Consider the following 15,423-nt stretch of genomic DNA (forward strand, 5'->3'; position numbering starts at 1 on the left):
GCCGCAGGTGCTGCAGACCCTGCCGAGACCCTGCCTTCTCAGGGCCTCCCTCCCTGCTCTCAGATAAAAGCTCGGCTCCTGAGGACAGGGGATCCGAAATCTCACAGGAATTGCCAAACAGCTGCAGGAGAGACAGGGCCATTTGCTGCCCAGGTTGAGAGCATCTAGCCCAGCAGAGGGGACAGGAGGGCCTAATGACAATAAACCAAAGCACAGACTCTGCATCTTCGGGATGCAGCTGTCCTCAGCCAGCTCGTCTTTCAGAGCAAGATGTGTTCCTACTGTGTGGTAGTTTCACCTGCTCACGAAGCAGGAAAAGGGAGCCCTTTTCACCTGAACCAAAATCCTCTTGGTCACATGAGGTCCTATCTAAACTAACTCTCTGACTCCCTAGAAAAACAAAGTGAATGAATGCTGTAAAACTGAAAGTTCATTGTCTCTGGGATCTTAAACGTCAATAGACAGCAAATTAAATGCGGCTACAGAACCCACATTGCATTTGTTGTCACAGGTCTGCTGACGGTGATGTAGCTGCTCAAAGTCATATTCTGCTCTTTCTAATAAAACCTGCTGGGAACACCAAGTCCACAGTGCAGTGCTCAGACAGTGCCCGGATGAGAAAGACTAGCATGCTGTTGAGGAAGTGTTTAGGTGTGCGGGCCTGGTGGCCTCGGGCTCTGGGCCGCTGGGGGCCAGCCCTCCCTGAATGGATCCGGGAATCCACCCACAGTGCCAGGTGGATTCAAGCTCAGTGGGGAGTCTCTCACACACCTAGTTCTGGCCCCCAAATCTGGTGGCGACACACTGAGAGCCACCATGAGGTGGGGAGGAGCCCTAGAGGAAGGGCTGGCCCCAAGTTCCCTCTCCCCCTCACTCGGTCCCCGAGAGCCCACCCCTTCCTACTGCTTCCTTGTCATTTGTTTTCTCCCTCACCCTTTCCTTTCCCCTTTCTGTCGTCCCTTCTCTCTGTCTATCTGTCTCTCTGTGTGTCTCTGTCTCTCTATTCTCTATCTGTCTCTCTGACTCTCTGTTTCTGCATCTGTCTGTCTGTGCTGATCTCTCTCTATCTCTCTGTCTCTGCTGCCTATTTCTGTCTGTCTCTCTTTCTATCTCTGTCTCTCTCCCATCCATCTCTGCCCTGGACACGCTGCCACCTCTGCCTCTTCTCACACTTCACACTCACACTCCTGGCCTCCCACCAGCCCACCCCCCACCCAGGATCTTGCCCTGCAGGCTCCGTCCCCACTGCTGACACGCCAGGAATTCCTTGTACTGCTGGGTCCTGTGTCTGGCAGCTCCTGTGTCTGAAGGGGTTCTGTGCATCACAGTGAGGTGCACGTGTGGCTCCTCAATGACACTTGCTGGTGAGGAGGAGGTGGAGGGGTGATGAGGAAGAGGAGGGTAAAGAAGGAAAATGCCACCAGTGGCGAAGGGGCCTGCCTGCGCCAAGCCCTGGCAGCTGGCAGCCTCCTCACCTTGGCGTGTGGTGTCTGTGCATCCACCAGAGTCAGACCCGGCACGAGGTGAGGACATAGCGCTGAGGCACCAGCTATCTGAGAGCAGGGCCACCATCGCCACTTTTGAGCGGGAGCATATGTTATGCTAATGATTCAGACCAGAAGCATCTGTGGTGTGCATTATTTGTGCACGGGCTTCGAAAAGAGACCATCTGATACTGTGTGTTCATCTATCCTGTGCAGAATCAAAAATTAAACCTGGGGTTTCGGTAACGTTCCAAACAAAAGACCCTTCGTCCACAAATGCAGACAAACTATTCCAGCTCAGCAAGTGGAGGTCAAAGAACACAGAGATGTGGAGGTCACGGTCCCTTCTTCCAGAATCTACACGATGGTGGCAGGACACGCTTGGCTATAAAACCTAGAACCAGGATGCACTGTACCTGGCACGGGCCATGTTGGAGCCAGCTTGGCCCACAGAGCCGGCCATTTTAAGGCAATTTTGAAAGGCAATTTCAAAATTTAATTGAAATTAAATTAAGGCAATTTTAAAAGGCAATTTCAAAGGCTAATTGTTAAACACGGCCATTATTAAAAATTAAACTATGTAAACTTACAACTAAATGTGTTATATTAAAACAAAGGCAATAAATACCCAAATTTCACTACTTTCCTAATTACTTTACTACATTTTCTTATTTTTGCTCTTGGTGTTATTAGCACCCACTGTGTCTGCAGGGCGAGGTGCGCGCCACTGCTCATCTCGACCCAAACCTGCGCTCAGTGCCAGCACGCTGGTATTGACTTGAAGTCGGCCGCAGGGATGGTATTTACACCATGGAAACTGGCAAGACCTACAAATCAGTGCCTTTTTTTTTCTTTTTTGAGCCGACTGTTACCAGCCTACCACTGAATGTCAGGTCATGAGAGGTCTTAAACTTGTGTGCACAGAGGCTGGAAATAGCGTGTTTGAGGCTGGCTCTGCTGTCTATCTTCTCTGTCGGGAGACAGTGTGAATTCACGGATCAGGGCAGAACACAGGAGGACAGCGGGACTGGACAGACCCCTTTAACTCACAGACATGCCGAACCAGCCGCGGCCGCTCAGGGATGGCCCTTGTCCCACGTCAGTGGGGAAACAGAAGCCACGAGTGAAAACCCACCTCCAGCTCTCCCTCACTTTGCAAGAATGTCGTCATCCCATTCCTCATCCTCGCTCCACCCAGCCTCTCGCTTCTCCGGGGTTTCTTCTGCACGCGCCTCGTCCGCCACACCTCCCTGTCATGCCTGCACCCTCTGCCGGCAGCGGACCATGTCATCATCACATCAGCTCACCTTTCTCATCCTCAGAAGTAAATCCCGAAGCCCCACGCGCTCCTGGAATCGCAGCCGGAGACTTTCTCTCTGAACCGCTCTCCTGAGAGCGCTGTCCACGCTCACCTGGCTCTCCATGAGCCTCTGGCCTCCTGTGCACCGCTGGGCAGTCACGGTCACTGAGCTCAGGAAGGGAGTCACTGCCCTCCTCCCAGTCCCTGGGGCAGGTGGCTCCTTCGCCCTGGGGCGGGCCCAGGGCCTGATCCCTGAGAGCAGAGGCTCTGGCTTCTACTCAGCGCCCAGTCCGGCCCGCCTCCCTCCTGAGAACACCTCCCACCCAGTGACCTCGTGGCTCACGTCCCATCAGCACCTTGCACGCAGGCACGGCAAGTGCGGACCGAGGAGATGGTGAACAGTGGGCAGTGGACTCAGGGACAGGGTGAAAAGGTGTCCTAACACGCGGCCACGACGGCGTTTAATCCCCCAAAGCCGCGTCAGGGACACTGTCAAGCTGCAGAGATAGAGCCGGGTGCTGTAGAGCCGCTCGCAGCTGTGCTTGTTGCTGACATGACGCTAGCGTCGAGAACACAACTCAACCAGTAGTGCGCGTGAGGAACCGAGACCTGTATCGATCACGGAGCACGGATACTAGGGAAGACAGGCCTGCTCTGACTTTCAATCATATCGTCTGTGTGATTGAAACTCTATGCCTCTCTGCACCCCTCACGGGACACAGACGCTGTACCGAGGGCCCAGCACTCGGGAAATACTGGGTGAACAAAACCTCCTCTTCAGAATGGCTACCAGGGGAACTGTGAGTGGTGTGGCAGCACAGAGCCCACCAGGAACTGACCCCGCGGCCCTCCCAGCGCCCCCTGCAGACGGCCTTGAGTAGGTGAAAACCTCGTCTTCTGCCAACTCCCTATGCCTGCCCTTCTCAGTGGCCACAGCTAAGAAGTTAAGTGCGCTGCCCATAAACATTAGGGATGTGTCTATCAGCAATGAAAACGACTGATCTTCTTTCCCAGGAAATCTCCGGGGACCTTACCCCACCTGCTGCCAGGAGCCCACAGCCATACATACTTAGTGATTTAGGAAGGTCTTCCTGAACACAGGCCGTTTCATTTCACAGCCAGGAACCAGGAGTGCCAGGCGGACTGCCTTCGTCACCTATTTCATGTGACGCTGATGTATTAAAATGACAGTCAGTGACTAAAACCCTGTCTTTAATTAAGGAAGGCGAGATGCATCCACTATGCAGATTTGCAATTCTCTTTGCAAACCTTCCCTTAGACGTCGGTGAAAAATGAACTGGAGCGGTTATCTCAGAAGATCTACTAGTAAGAGCCCGCACAGCTCGGTTATTCCCCACCTACAGATCACAAGTAATGCACAGGTCTCGCCGTCTGGATCAATAATTCCTAAGTAATAATATAAATTAGACCACAACAGGCATTCTGAGCACGGAATCCCATGAATAACAATTGATATCATTTTGCAATGTCAGTAGTGAGGCAGGTTTACAGTAAAACATGTTACAGAAGCCCTGAAACTTTCACAGTGGTCTAAATGAGCTGTAAAACATTGTGGAGAGACTTCCTAGCGTTCCATCAATGAGAGCATTTTCCCCATTCCCTTACATGTCAGCTAACGTTTCCAATTACCCTCCCCTTGGTCCTCTCTGCACTGGCTTTGGGACACTCTCTATAATCCCCTGCTACAGTCATGAGTCTTCAGGAAGTAGGTGTGACGGAAAAGGGTGACGGCTTAACAGATGGGGCTCACCTCTGTCCCCATTCATAATCAAGGTTAGAACCCTACTAAAAAGAAGGCCAATTCCCTAAGCATTGATTTCCCGCACTTTTTCACACGACCTTTAGTTTCTCTGGGAAACACTTAATGAACTAAGTTCTCTCCATCATAAGTAAAAAGGTCAGCCCGAATGAGCAAGTGGGAGACTCTTGCATATCCCCTCTGTCCATAGACAACGTTCCTCCCCATTCAGGAAAATCCTGAACTGTCACTAGACCTGCTCCCCCTAATCCACTTGAAATGCCACCTTGGCCACCACCCCCCTCAGGGATCCCGATTCAGCGACAGGTGGGGGCACCCGCTCAAAAGAACGGTACCCCATCCTGCACAGCTTCTCGAGGTCCCACCTGCCTCTGCACCAAGAACCTCACCAATTACTCATCCTGGGCCCCAAAGGACTTTCACCAGATAAGAACCTGGTCTTCTGAAACTGTTGACCTGGTTTACATCTCAACCTCTAATAGATGACACTCCAAGAGAGGCAGCCCGAGTCCTATACATCTCTGTGCCCTCCCCGCGGTTCTAGAATACTCTGCAGGCCTAGGCAGATGCCCACGACGTGACACTTACATAGCCATCCTGAGACACAATGGCCATTTCAGGACAGCGGGCGCAGTTCAAGGAGGCCAGCCTGGAAGCAATGGGCAAGTCCAGCCCTGTAACCTGACGAGTGTCGTGTGAACACAAGAGGCCTCCCACCACTGAATGTGAATGTCAGAGCACCATCTCTGGGAGGTGGCACTGCACCTGTCCATTGCCTATGCCAATCGGAACAGGCGGATGCAGGACAGGGATGGAATGCCCTGCTCTGCAGAGGAGGCATGTGAAAGGCTGGCCTGAGCCACAGTGGGTGACACATGGTCTACACCTGGTGAAAGGACTGTGGACTCCCTTTTGTGGAGATGCTTGTATCTCCAGGGCGGCGAGTGCTCCCAGAATGGGAGGGTAGAGTCTTTGTGGTCTGGGATGGTAGAGGGGTGGTGCCTGGTCACATTGGAGAGTGAGATGAGGTCACACAGGCTGAGCATTGCCTAGGCGCCTGACCCAGGACACCCTGAGTGTGTGCAGAGGCTGCACCTGCAGACACAAATGTTCCACAATGTTTTCTATTTCTCTAAGTCCAGTACGCAAGGTGACTGGCTCTCCAAGGTGAACAGGGCTGCTGCTGTTGATGATATTGTTGTTCAACACATTTCAAAGATCTGGGCCCCGAGGCCCAGGGGAAATGTGTGATGTGCCAGGTGTGTCCACTGGTTGGCACAGCCAACGATGTCTGCTTTCTTGAATGCCTCGGTCAGAAAGCAGGCGAGTCCCCAGGCTTCCTGAGCAAGGTCACACTCAGCTCCTTTGGCAGCAATGCCTGGGACATCACTATGCAGTGGGAGGTGGGAGGTGCCACCCACAGCCCAAATGCCCAACTCAGCTAACCAGACACGAACATAACATCCTGAGTTGCAGCTAGAGCTCTTTCTCCCCCTTTGATGGGAAAACACCCCAGAATCTTGAAGTGGGCTACACCAGGTAAGTTTTTCTTCCTTTAAAAATAATGTTTATTTTGCGCATAGCAGAAAACAAAATCTGATTTCTTTTTCTTATGAACAGAGTCATTGGAATTAACAGGAAAATTCTTAGGCCATGAGTCTTTTGATAGTGAAATAACTTCTCCTGTCTGGATTTTTGGCCAAAAAGAAATTTTAGTTATAAGCCTGGAGCTAAAGACCACCTTTTAAAAGCCATTTCATATGATTCTTATGGGTTAACTGGCTTTGTGCCAACAGCAAAACAAGACCACGAAGTCCCCATGGCCACAGACAGCCTGCCCCAGAGCTGGTCCTGGTGAAAGGGGAACAATGGAAACAGTATGAGGAGACCCATTCGCCACCTCTGGACAACCAGCTAGATGCAGGTGGTCCCCCATTACAAAGTGAAACACAATAAGAAAAAAATTAAAGAAGATGAAAATCAGAAAGTAGCAAATTAGCCAATATCCTAGTAGCAGAAAATAGCAGTCAGCTTTTACATTTGTGTTAATATTTTTCTTAAATGCACATTTTTTCCTGTTGTCAGGATTTTGCTGCTTAGAGCAGTTTGCTTAAAAACCATTGCTTAATGCTACAATCATGGCTCCTTTTAAAATATAACCTTAATCAATATAACACTGTGTCTCATCATCCTATCGAATAAAGAGGGAATATGCTAATTGACCCTCATGTCATCACAAAGATGGTGGCACCCACAGCCAATAAAGAGGGAATTTGCTAATTGACTACCACACCCTCAAAGATGATGGCACTCACAGCCACAAGATGGTGGTGCCCAGTCCCCTCAGCCCTGCCGGAGCGGCAGGCGTGCCGCTCTATGTGCCTGCCTCCGGAGTCCCCCAGTCCCCTCAACCCCCCAGCCACCCAGGGCCAGCCTGAGGCACAGGCAAGCCTTGGATGGCAGCTGCCCAGCCGCCCAGAGCCAGCCTGAGGCGCAGGTAACCAGGGCCAGCCGACGCTTGCGCTGTTGGCAGTGGCAGCAGCAGAGGTGTGATGGGGCACCGCCTTCCCCTGACCACCAGGTCGCCTCCTGCCCCTGAGGACTCCCAGACTGTGAGAGGGGGCAGGCCAGACTGAAGGACCCCCCTCCAGTGCATGAATTTTCATACACCGGGCCTCTAGTCTATATATATATAAAAGCCTAATATGCAAAGTGTCCCCTTGAGAGTTTGACTGACTGGGAGCTCGATCACTTGCTATAACATGCACTGACCACCAGGGGGTGGCGCAGAATGAAGGAAGGCCCCAGCCAGCAGCCAGCAGCCGGCAGCCACTAGGGACCTTACCTGTGTATGAATTTCATGCACTGGGCCTCTAGTGTGTCTATAACATTGTACATACACTGTCTCATATTGTGTCTATACCTTGTGTGTAACGTTGTCTCATGTTACGTCTATAACATTGAGTCTCATGTTGTAACTACAACATTGTGTATTACATGTACCACATATGCCGGTTGGCACAGTTTCCTGAGGCTCTCAACTCTCCACATCCATACTTGGGACATACTCCCCACAGTGGAGCATGGAGCCCATGGTGGAGGGTAAACCATAGGTCATCATAAACAAGAGATGGGGCAGATCACTTGATGGACCCCAGTAGGTGTGCTAGGCTGAATGGTGGCCCCAAAAGATATGTCCATGTCCTCAGGCCCTGTGACTGTGACCTTATATACAAGGTGATACTAAGTTAAGAATGGTGAGAGGAGGTGCTTATGCTAGGTTATTTGGATGGGCTTACAGCACAACTACATGTATCTTGTAAGAGAGGCAGAGGGCACTGGGGATAGGCACACAGGGAGAAAGCCGCATGCAGATGGAGGCAGAGACTGGAGTGCTGTGTCTCCGAGCCGAGGGACAGGAAGGATGGCACAGCCCCTGAGAGATTAGAGAGGGGCCTGGCACTGACTCTCCCTAGATTCTCAGAGGAAGCACAGCCCTGCTGACACCTGGACCTCCAGAGCTGTGAGAGAATAAGTGTCCTTTATTTATTAGGTCACCCTGTTTGTAGTGGTTTGCTGTGACAGCCTTGGGTGAGAGATATTACTCAGCCCAACTCATTCAATCTCTGGAAAATCACAGAACAAGAAAAAGTCATAGTGCCCTGGCCCATGTCGCTCACAGGTTAGAGCATCAGCCCATGCACCGAAAGGTCACGGGTTTGATTACCGATCAAGGGCACATATTTAGGTTGCAGGTTCATACCCCGCCCCCGGCTGGGGTAGGTGCAGGAGGCAGCCAGTTGATGTGTCTCTCACAGCGATGTTTCTCTCTCTCTCTCTCTCTCTCTCTCTCTCTCTCTCTCTCTCTTCTCTCTCTCTCTCTCCCTTCCTCCCTCTACTCTCTCTGAAGAGCAAAGGAAAGGATGTCCTCATGTAAGGCTTAACAAAACAAACAAAAAAGTTACAGTAAAATCTATTCCTAAAATGCCACCGTTAACATCACCTGGTGGAGATGGAAGGAAACTACAGAAAAGGGTCGTGTCCCCACATCAATGAGAATTAACCTTCAAAAGCACAAGCTGGGCTGGGTGGCACACCAAAGTCACGGTAGTCCCCCATCCTTCCGCTCAAAGGAGCCCAGTCAATAAAGTTCCACGCCTCCATGTGACAAAGACACAGACAACAGCAAACGTCACTGTCACCACCACGTCCCGTGGACGCCACCTGCTTTTGTGGCTGTGAGAGGCCGACCTGCACCTCACAGCAGGCCAACGCCGGCACCCTAGAGAAGGGGGACACAGGGAGGTGTTTCTGGCTTTTGTCTCTAGGAATCAAAAGTTGAGCAGCATATAAAAATCTAAACCTTCTGGAACTAATGCTCCTTTAGACATGGTTTCTAATTTTAAGTACCTGAGCTTGATTATTGATCGCAATGGGTCTTTAAATGAGCAGATTAAAACTTTCTCCATAAAAATGAGCTGTAAAAATTCCAGCTGCTCCCTGGGGAGGCCGGCACTGCCTGGCGTCTGAACGTGGATTTCAGGCTGTGGAGAGCGGGCTTCTCCTGACGGCACGACTGCCGCTCACAGTCCTCAAGGTGAGCCTCTCCTCTCGGCCCCCAGCCGCGGGGGCCTGGGCACTTGATTTACTGGCAGTCACCTTGCCTTGGAAGCGTCACCGGTTCTCCTGAAATCAGATGAGAGTGCTGTTCATTTTTCCAATCTCAAAACGCAGGTTCTTAAAAGAACAACTGTTCTTCCCAAACACCCAGCCCCAAATTTTCATAGTTTGTTTAATCACCTTTTCCTCTTTCTTTCCCAAATACTGTGTGGGAATTTTATAGCTTCTAAGTTAAATCTTACTCTACTAGAGGCCCGGTGCACAAATTCATGCATGGGTGGGGTTCCTCGGCCTGGCCGGTGATCGGGGCCTATCGGGGCTGATTGGGGCTGGCTGGGGGAGGTTGGCTGTGGGAGCGCACTAACCACCAGGGGGCAGCTCCTGCGTTGAGTGTCTGCCCCCTGGTGGCCAGTGCGCATCATGGTAACCGGTCATAAAGGTCACTTAGGCTTTTATATATATAGATTCCTAGTGGTGAAAGCAGGGAGTGATAAATTCAATGATATTGATCCAACATAAAAGTAGTAGCAACCACTTACAATGCTCTATGTCTTCCCCCTGTCACCCTGCCACCCCATGGCAAAGCGCCCAGGTCTGAGGCAGCAGCCCACTGCCTGCCACCCCCCACCCGCCACCCGCCACCCGCCAGACCCAGCAAAGCTCCGTGTCTGCAGAAGGGAAGCTAGAAACCTCGTTAGTCCAGTGAGAGACAGCAGGCATGGTAACAGGAACAGGCGTGGCCTAAATGACAATGTAAGAGAACACACAGACAGTTCACAAAGGCCATGAAGTCAGCTGGACACAGTGGGGACTGCGAGGCCGAGGTCACAGGGCAGGAGAGAAACGTGAGCCTGCGTAATGCACACACAGGTCAGAGCTCCCTTTCACGGCTTCCACCGTCACAAAAGAAAGAAAAAGTCGCCACGCAGGGTGAGTACAGTTTGCCGCCCAGGAATCAAGAAACTGATGCAGCCAGAGCCCGTGGCCAGGCCTCAGGGGCCCCTCTCCAGACTCAGCCACGGGAAAGGCTCTCTATCCCAGAGCCTCGCCCGGTGCAGGAGGCTGGGATGAGGACTGACAGCACCTGGGACCAAGAGACACAACTGAGAACAATCTAGGCCCGAGTGGCGTTGCTGTGCTCCGAGATGTTCACATTTTAGCAGTATGTGGGGTGTAGACTAAGCCAGAGAGGTCATGGCAAGAGAGAGGATATTTTTTTAGGTGGGATTAGAAAAGAGAAATGGGACCGTGTGTGAAGAGGAAGTATTCCCTTTCAGCCAACATGACCTGAAGTGGCACAACATCGTCCTGACCCCAACTGATCCCTGGCAGGATGACCCTGTTTCCCTCCCTGTCGCTGTGGAGAGCTCCACTTCCCCCTACTCCACCGCCAATAGGAACAGCCACCCAAGGACTACTGCTTGGGTGGCTTTTAGTTCTGTGACATATATGGACTTCCTGAGGAGCTCCTGGAGGCCACGGGTCCACTCAGAAAATGTAACAGACTCCACCAGGCATCTGCTGTGTTAACAAACCACCCCAAAGCTTCAGGGCCTGACAGAGGTCATTTGTTCGGCTGCAAACCTTCATGGCACGCTCTCAGGGCAGCATGTGGACGTTGGCTGGCAGCCGGGGTTCCCTTCATGGGCTATGGGACCCTGCACAGCCCAGCGGCTGGGGTCCAAGAGGAGGCTGGTGGAGGTGACAGCATGAGTGAGGGCGGGCGACACACATGTGGGTTCTGTGGCAACACTGTGACTGGCCAACTTGTGGCCTACAAAGGGCGTGAGGAGAGGGGCACCAGCAGGATGGCTGTTGGGAGAGAAGAGCAGTCCAGCCGGGAGGTACAGCCAGGAGGTCAGGCATGCGGACAGGGCACCTGGTGACTCATGCCCCAGCGTCAGGCAGGCTGTGGGCAGTCATATCTGTAGTCTTTCTGAGTGTACCATACTTTACTTAGCCATTCCTGCTAAGAGGCAATTCTATTATTTCCAGTTTTATTTTGTTCTGTTTGCAATTGCAAACAATCCTTTTGTGACTCTGCTTCCATATATATATCCTGGCCTTTTATATGCCTGGGATGAATTCCTAGCAGTGATATTACAGAGTGGAAGTGTCACTGGTTTCTCTTTTGCTTAGAAAGGCCCAAGGAGCGCTATCAGGAGACTGGCAATGGGATGGGCCATTGTGCAGAAATGCCTCTGACTTGGCATCATTGCCTGTCTTGGTCAAAGAAGGAGGAGAGAACCTGTGAGGTTGGGGGTGGGAGAGATCGTGAAGGAGAGAGTGTCAACCCCTAGACAACAGCCTTCACAATGATGGAGACCATTGCTTAATGGAGAAGTTACATCACTGCTATGACCATATGACCAGCACAGGGACCATCAGAAGCACCTGCAGCCCTGCCCCCGAGTCGGAGCACCTGCAGTGACTAGCGGAGCAGGAAGTGGTCAAGGGTAGCACAGCTGACTTCTGTCGGGACCCGTGTTCCCCCTAATTTTTTTACTCTGAAATCTGTGCTGGGTGTTTCGCTGCAGTTCTGAGCGCTGGCTCCCGTTAGCGTCGCCTGGGGGCACTGAAAATACTGGTCCATGCTGCCCCCACCCCCTGCACCAACCTTATCAGAGTCTGGGGGGACCAGCACCAGGAGAGTCCCAAAGGTTCTGATGGGTCCAGTGTGCCCTGAAGTTGGAAACCACTGCTATGGGGCCATGCCTGAGTCCTTGCATATCTATTAGAGCTTATTTCTGGTGTTTCCATTCTGCTCTATTGATCCGTGTGGCCGGTCTTATGCTAGGTTAGGTATATGTTTTTGATGGTACTTGAACGATGCACCCCAGACTTCACTGTCACTGTGGAGAGTTACACGTCCTTTCTGGGCTGTGTCAAGTGGCAAAAGCAATAGGCAGGAAGAGCAACCACTCAAACATGCCCCGGCACCCACTGCTCTCTGTCGGCGTCCCAGGCGCAAATGGGCAGTGACTGTCGGAAGAAAGATCCCTCCCTGAGATTGTCTCCACGGACCCTTGGAGCCAGGGTTTGAACTGTGAGGAGATTGCTTCTCTTGGTTAAAGGAAGGCAGCCTTCTCCCAAGATCTCTCCCCGCTTATCTTTGGTATTTCAGTGATTGACAAACAGACAAAAATATGTTTATTTAGGGACTATCTATATTGAAAACTAGACATGGAATTTTTTTTTCTCTGTCAACATGGCAGTAATATCGGCTGTTTGATCAAAAGGAGAGGTATTTTTCCATTCAACCCTGAATGCTGAAAATCCTCCCATCTACATCAGGAAGACATTTGGTTTTATTGATCGTGGTCGCTGAAGAGCTTTAGACTCCTGTAGCCAGGCAAGGAGAAGGTTGGTTTTCTCTTTGTGGTAAAAGTTTTTAGCAGAAAACCAGATACAGAAGTTATTTGTCTTTAGACAATCCCGTAGAGTCAGAACCAACCAAACATGTTTCAGTTCTGTTCAAAGCCAGTACGAGAGTGGCCTAACGCAGTGGTTGGCAAACCGCGGCTCGCGAGCCACATGTGGCTCTTTGGCCCCTTGAGTGTGGCTTTTCCACAAAATACCACGTGCGGGCGCACACCTACAGTGCGATTGAAACTTTGTGGCCCATGCGCAGAAGTCGGTTTTCGGAAAGGAGATAGATGAAACAAGTATACAAGTGTGGATGGGAGAGTTGGAAGGGGTCTACCTCAGCAAACGTACCTCAATCAGGTTGAGGGCGTTTTTAGCAAAGGCCAGCTTAACCCAAATTAAGTTAATAACAATGTACCTACCTATATAGTATAAGTTTAAAAAATTTGGCTCTCAAAAGAAATTTCAATCGTTGTACTGTTGATATTTGGCTCTGTTGACTAATGAGTTTGCCGACCACTGGCCTAACGTATCTCTTCTAGGAATACTAATTTTATTGTTCAAGACATAGCTTATTTCAAGAAAGTGCTTTCTTAACAAGCGAAAAACATCCACTTCCCTGCTTTTAATTGATAAGAAGTGTTAAAACTTTCCTACCTATCTGAGAAATTATGAGACACCCACTTAGGTCTGCACCCCAGAATCCATCACCATAAATCAGCGGTTCTCAACCTGTGGGTCGCGAACAATGAAAATACATCCTGCATATCATATATTTACATTACGATTCATAACAGTAGCAAAATTACAGTTATGAAGTAGCAACAAAAATAATTTTATGGTTGGGGGTCACCACAACATGAGGAACTGTATGAAAGGGTCACGGCGTTAGGAAGGTTGAGAGCCACTGCCTTAAATGGTAACTTACCATCGTACCTGAAAATCTACACATCTCAGCCCCTCACTGCAAGAAAATCTTCTCTCATCAATATGTACAAATGCAAGAAAGCCTATATTTGGATCAAAAATGAAAAACAAACACCAAGAACTTTTATAGTGAAGCAGACTTATGTTAAGTGAGTTTTGTTGTTGTTGCTGTTGTTGTTGGCATACCTTCCCAGCCTCTTCGAATCTAGAGATTTGGCATTTTGCAGCCAATCTTACTGCAAAATGCCAAAAGGTGACTTTGTTGAGTTTTTCCTCGCTTTTTGGTCTGTCCTTAGAAATTCCGGTTTCCAACTTAAGGGAAGGAGCCAAATCCCATAATCACCACTCAGACACTTGGGGGTCGCTCCTTCCAGAACAGCCCGGACACCACACACTCCTTGTGGGGATTTCCCTGAATTCGCCCCACCCCCCCACCCCTCCAGCCCCCCTACGCCCCCCCACCCCCGCACCCCCCGAAGACTCCAGGTCGCCACATCAGACTGCGCTGTCCACGTGAAAACAAAGGTCCGTGCAGAAACGGCATCGCCAAACGAAGGGGTCCCCGAAATCCGGGATAAGCTCTTGCGCTGCTTTCAGAAACGCGTGCCCCTCCAAAACTCTCTGACATTCGCTCTTCGGCGAAGTCACAAACACGCAGAGGACAAGCCCTGCGGTTCCCTCCGGAGAGAAATGACGGCCGGGGCCTACAGAAACGGCCACCCTCCTTTTGTGGAAGGGAAGCTGTGCAAATCTGATAAAGTAAACGTTTCATAAAACCAACGGCTGTTTAAATCGTAGCACTAAATTGTTTGTATATAAATATTACCCTTTATATTCCACTGGAGCTTTATGTAGATGAACACATTACGTTAATGACCCGCGCCTGCGCAGGGAGCGGGGCGGCGCCGCCCTCGCCGGCCAGATGGCTGCCTCTTCTTGCATGAGATTGAAAGATGCTCTTCATTCACCACGGTGCTTCCGAGGCAGATTAATGTCGCCGGCTAAATTGCTTGTGTTTTTGGAATAAAATTTAAGGAGAACTTTTTAAAGCAATCGGTGTCGCAGGTTCTGGGGCAGATTGCTCTCCAGGTAGGCCAGGCTGGTGCGAACGCGCGGTAATTAACGGGCAGGGCTCTGTGGTAATTGACTGCTTCGGGAGAGGGGAAATGTAATGACTCCTTATTAATCATGAAAAGAAACGTGCGGCTCGGCGGCCCCACAATAACCGCTCTCACGCGGAGAAATGTTAATTAATGAAAAGAACAATGATGTAAGAAATTAGCTGCATAACGCTCGCTGCCGATGCCGGTGGGGCTTTAAATGCGTTAGTTAGAGTGGAAACCACAGCTCGGTGCCTTGCACCGCCGAAATGCAGGGAGAAAATACAATCTTAAAGTGCCCCTGTCTTCTTTGCTTGAAGAAGCAGACACACTCAGCCAGTGCTTATCTATTTCAGAGAAAATGGGCTCCCCTCCATCTCTGATCCGGCGTCTAAAGCCACCCAGAGCAAAACAAGGCCGCTTATTAATGTCACTTATTTCCAACATTATGGGTCACGCTGACTGTGGAGGACGGGGGTTGGGGGGGCGGGGGGGAGTATGTCCCCTAAACTGAAAGAAACTAAATTTCTGAAACTTCCCAGCTAATATAAAGAAAAACGCGGATTCATGTCGGGGACTGAGTGTCTTCCATCCCTTTTAATCTAATTTTAAGTCCCTGAGAAAATATGTAGCTTCCGGTCCATCTAGCAATCCACTTCCAGAAACGAGGCCATGTCTATTAAAGCGCAGAGCCCCGTCAGACCCTGTCCCCAGCAGTTCGGAAGCTCGGCTCATTCGCAGCAGGAGGCCAGAGCTGATGGCTCCCATCAGTCTTGGCGGTGGGGACAGGGACACGCAGGGGCAGAGCGGAGGGAAGAGAGGCACAGGTACCTTACACACGCCCAG

At 50.8% G+C, this 15,423-nt stretch overlaps 1 protein-coding gene across 1 annotated transcript in view; it reads left to right on the top strand.

Moving 5' to 3' along the window:
- ADARB2 (adenosine deaminase, RNA specific B2 (inactive)) overlaps positions 1–15,423 on the top strand; it is a 168,593-nt gene that overhangs the window by 139,694 nt on the left and 13,476 nt on the right. The window lies entirely within an intron of this gene.

Source organism: Myotis lucifugus, unplaced genomic scaffold (assembly GCF_000147115.1).
Source record: "Myotis lucifugus unplaced genomic scaffold, Myoluc2.0 scaffold_47, whole genome shotgun sequence".
NCBI classification, from domain to species: domain Eukaryota; kingdom Metazoa; phylum Chordata; class Mammalia; order Chiroptera; family Vespertilionidae; genus Myotis; species Myotis lucifugus.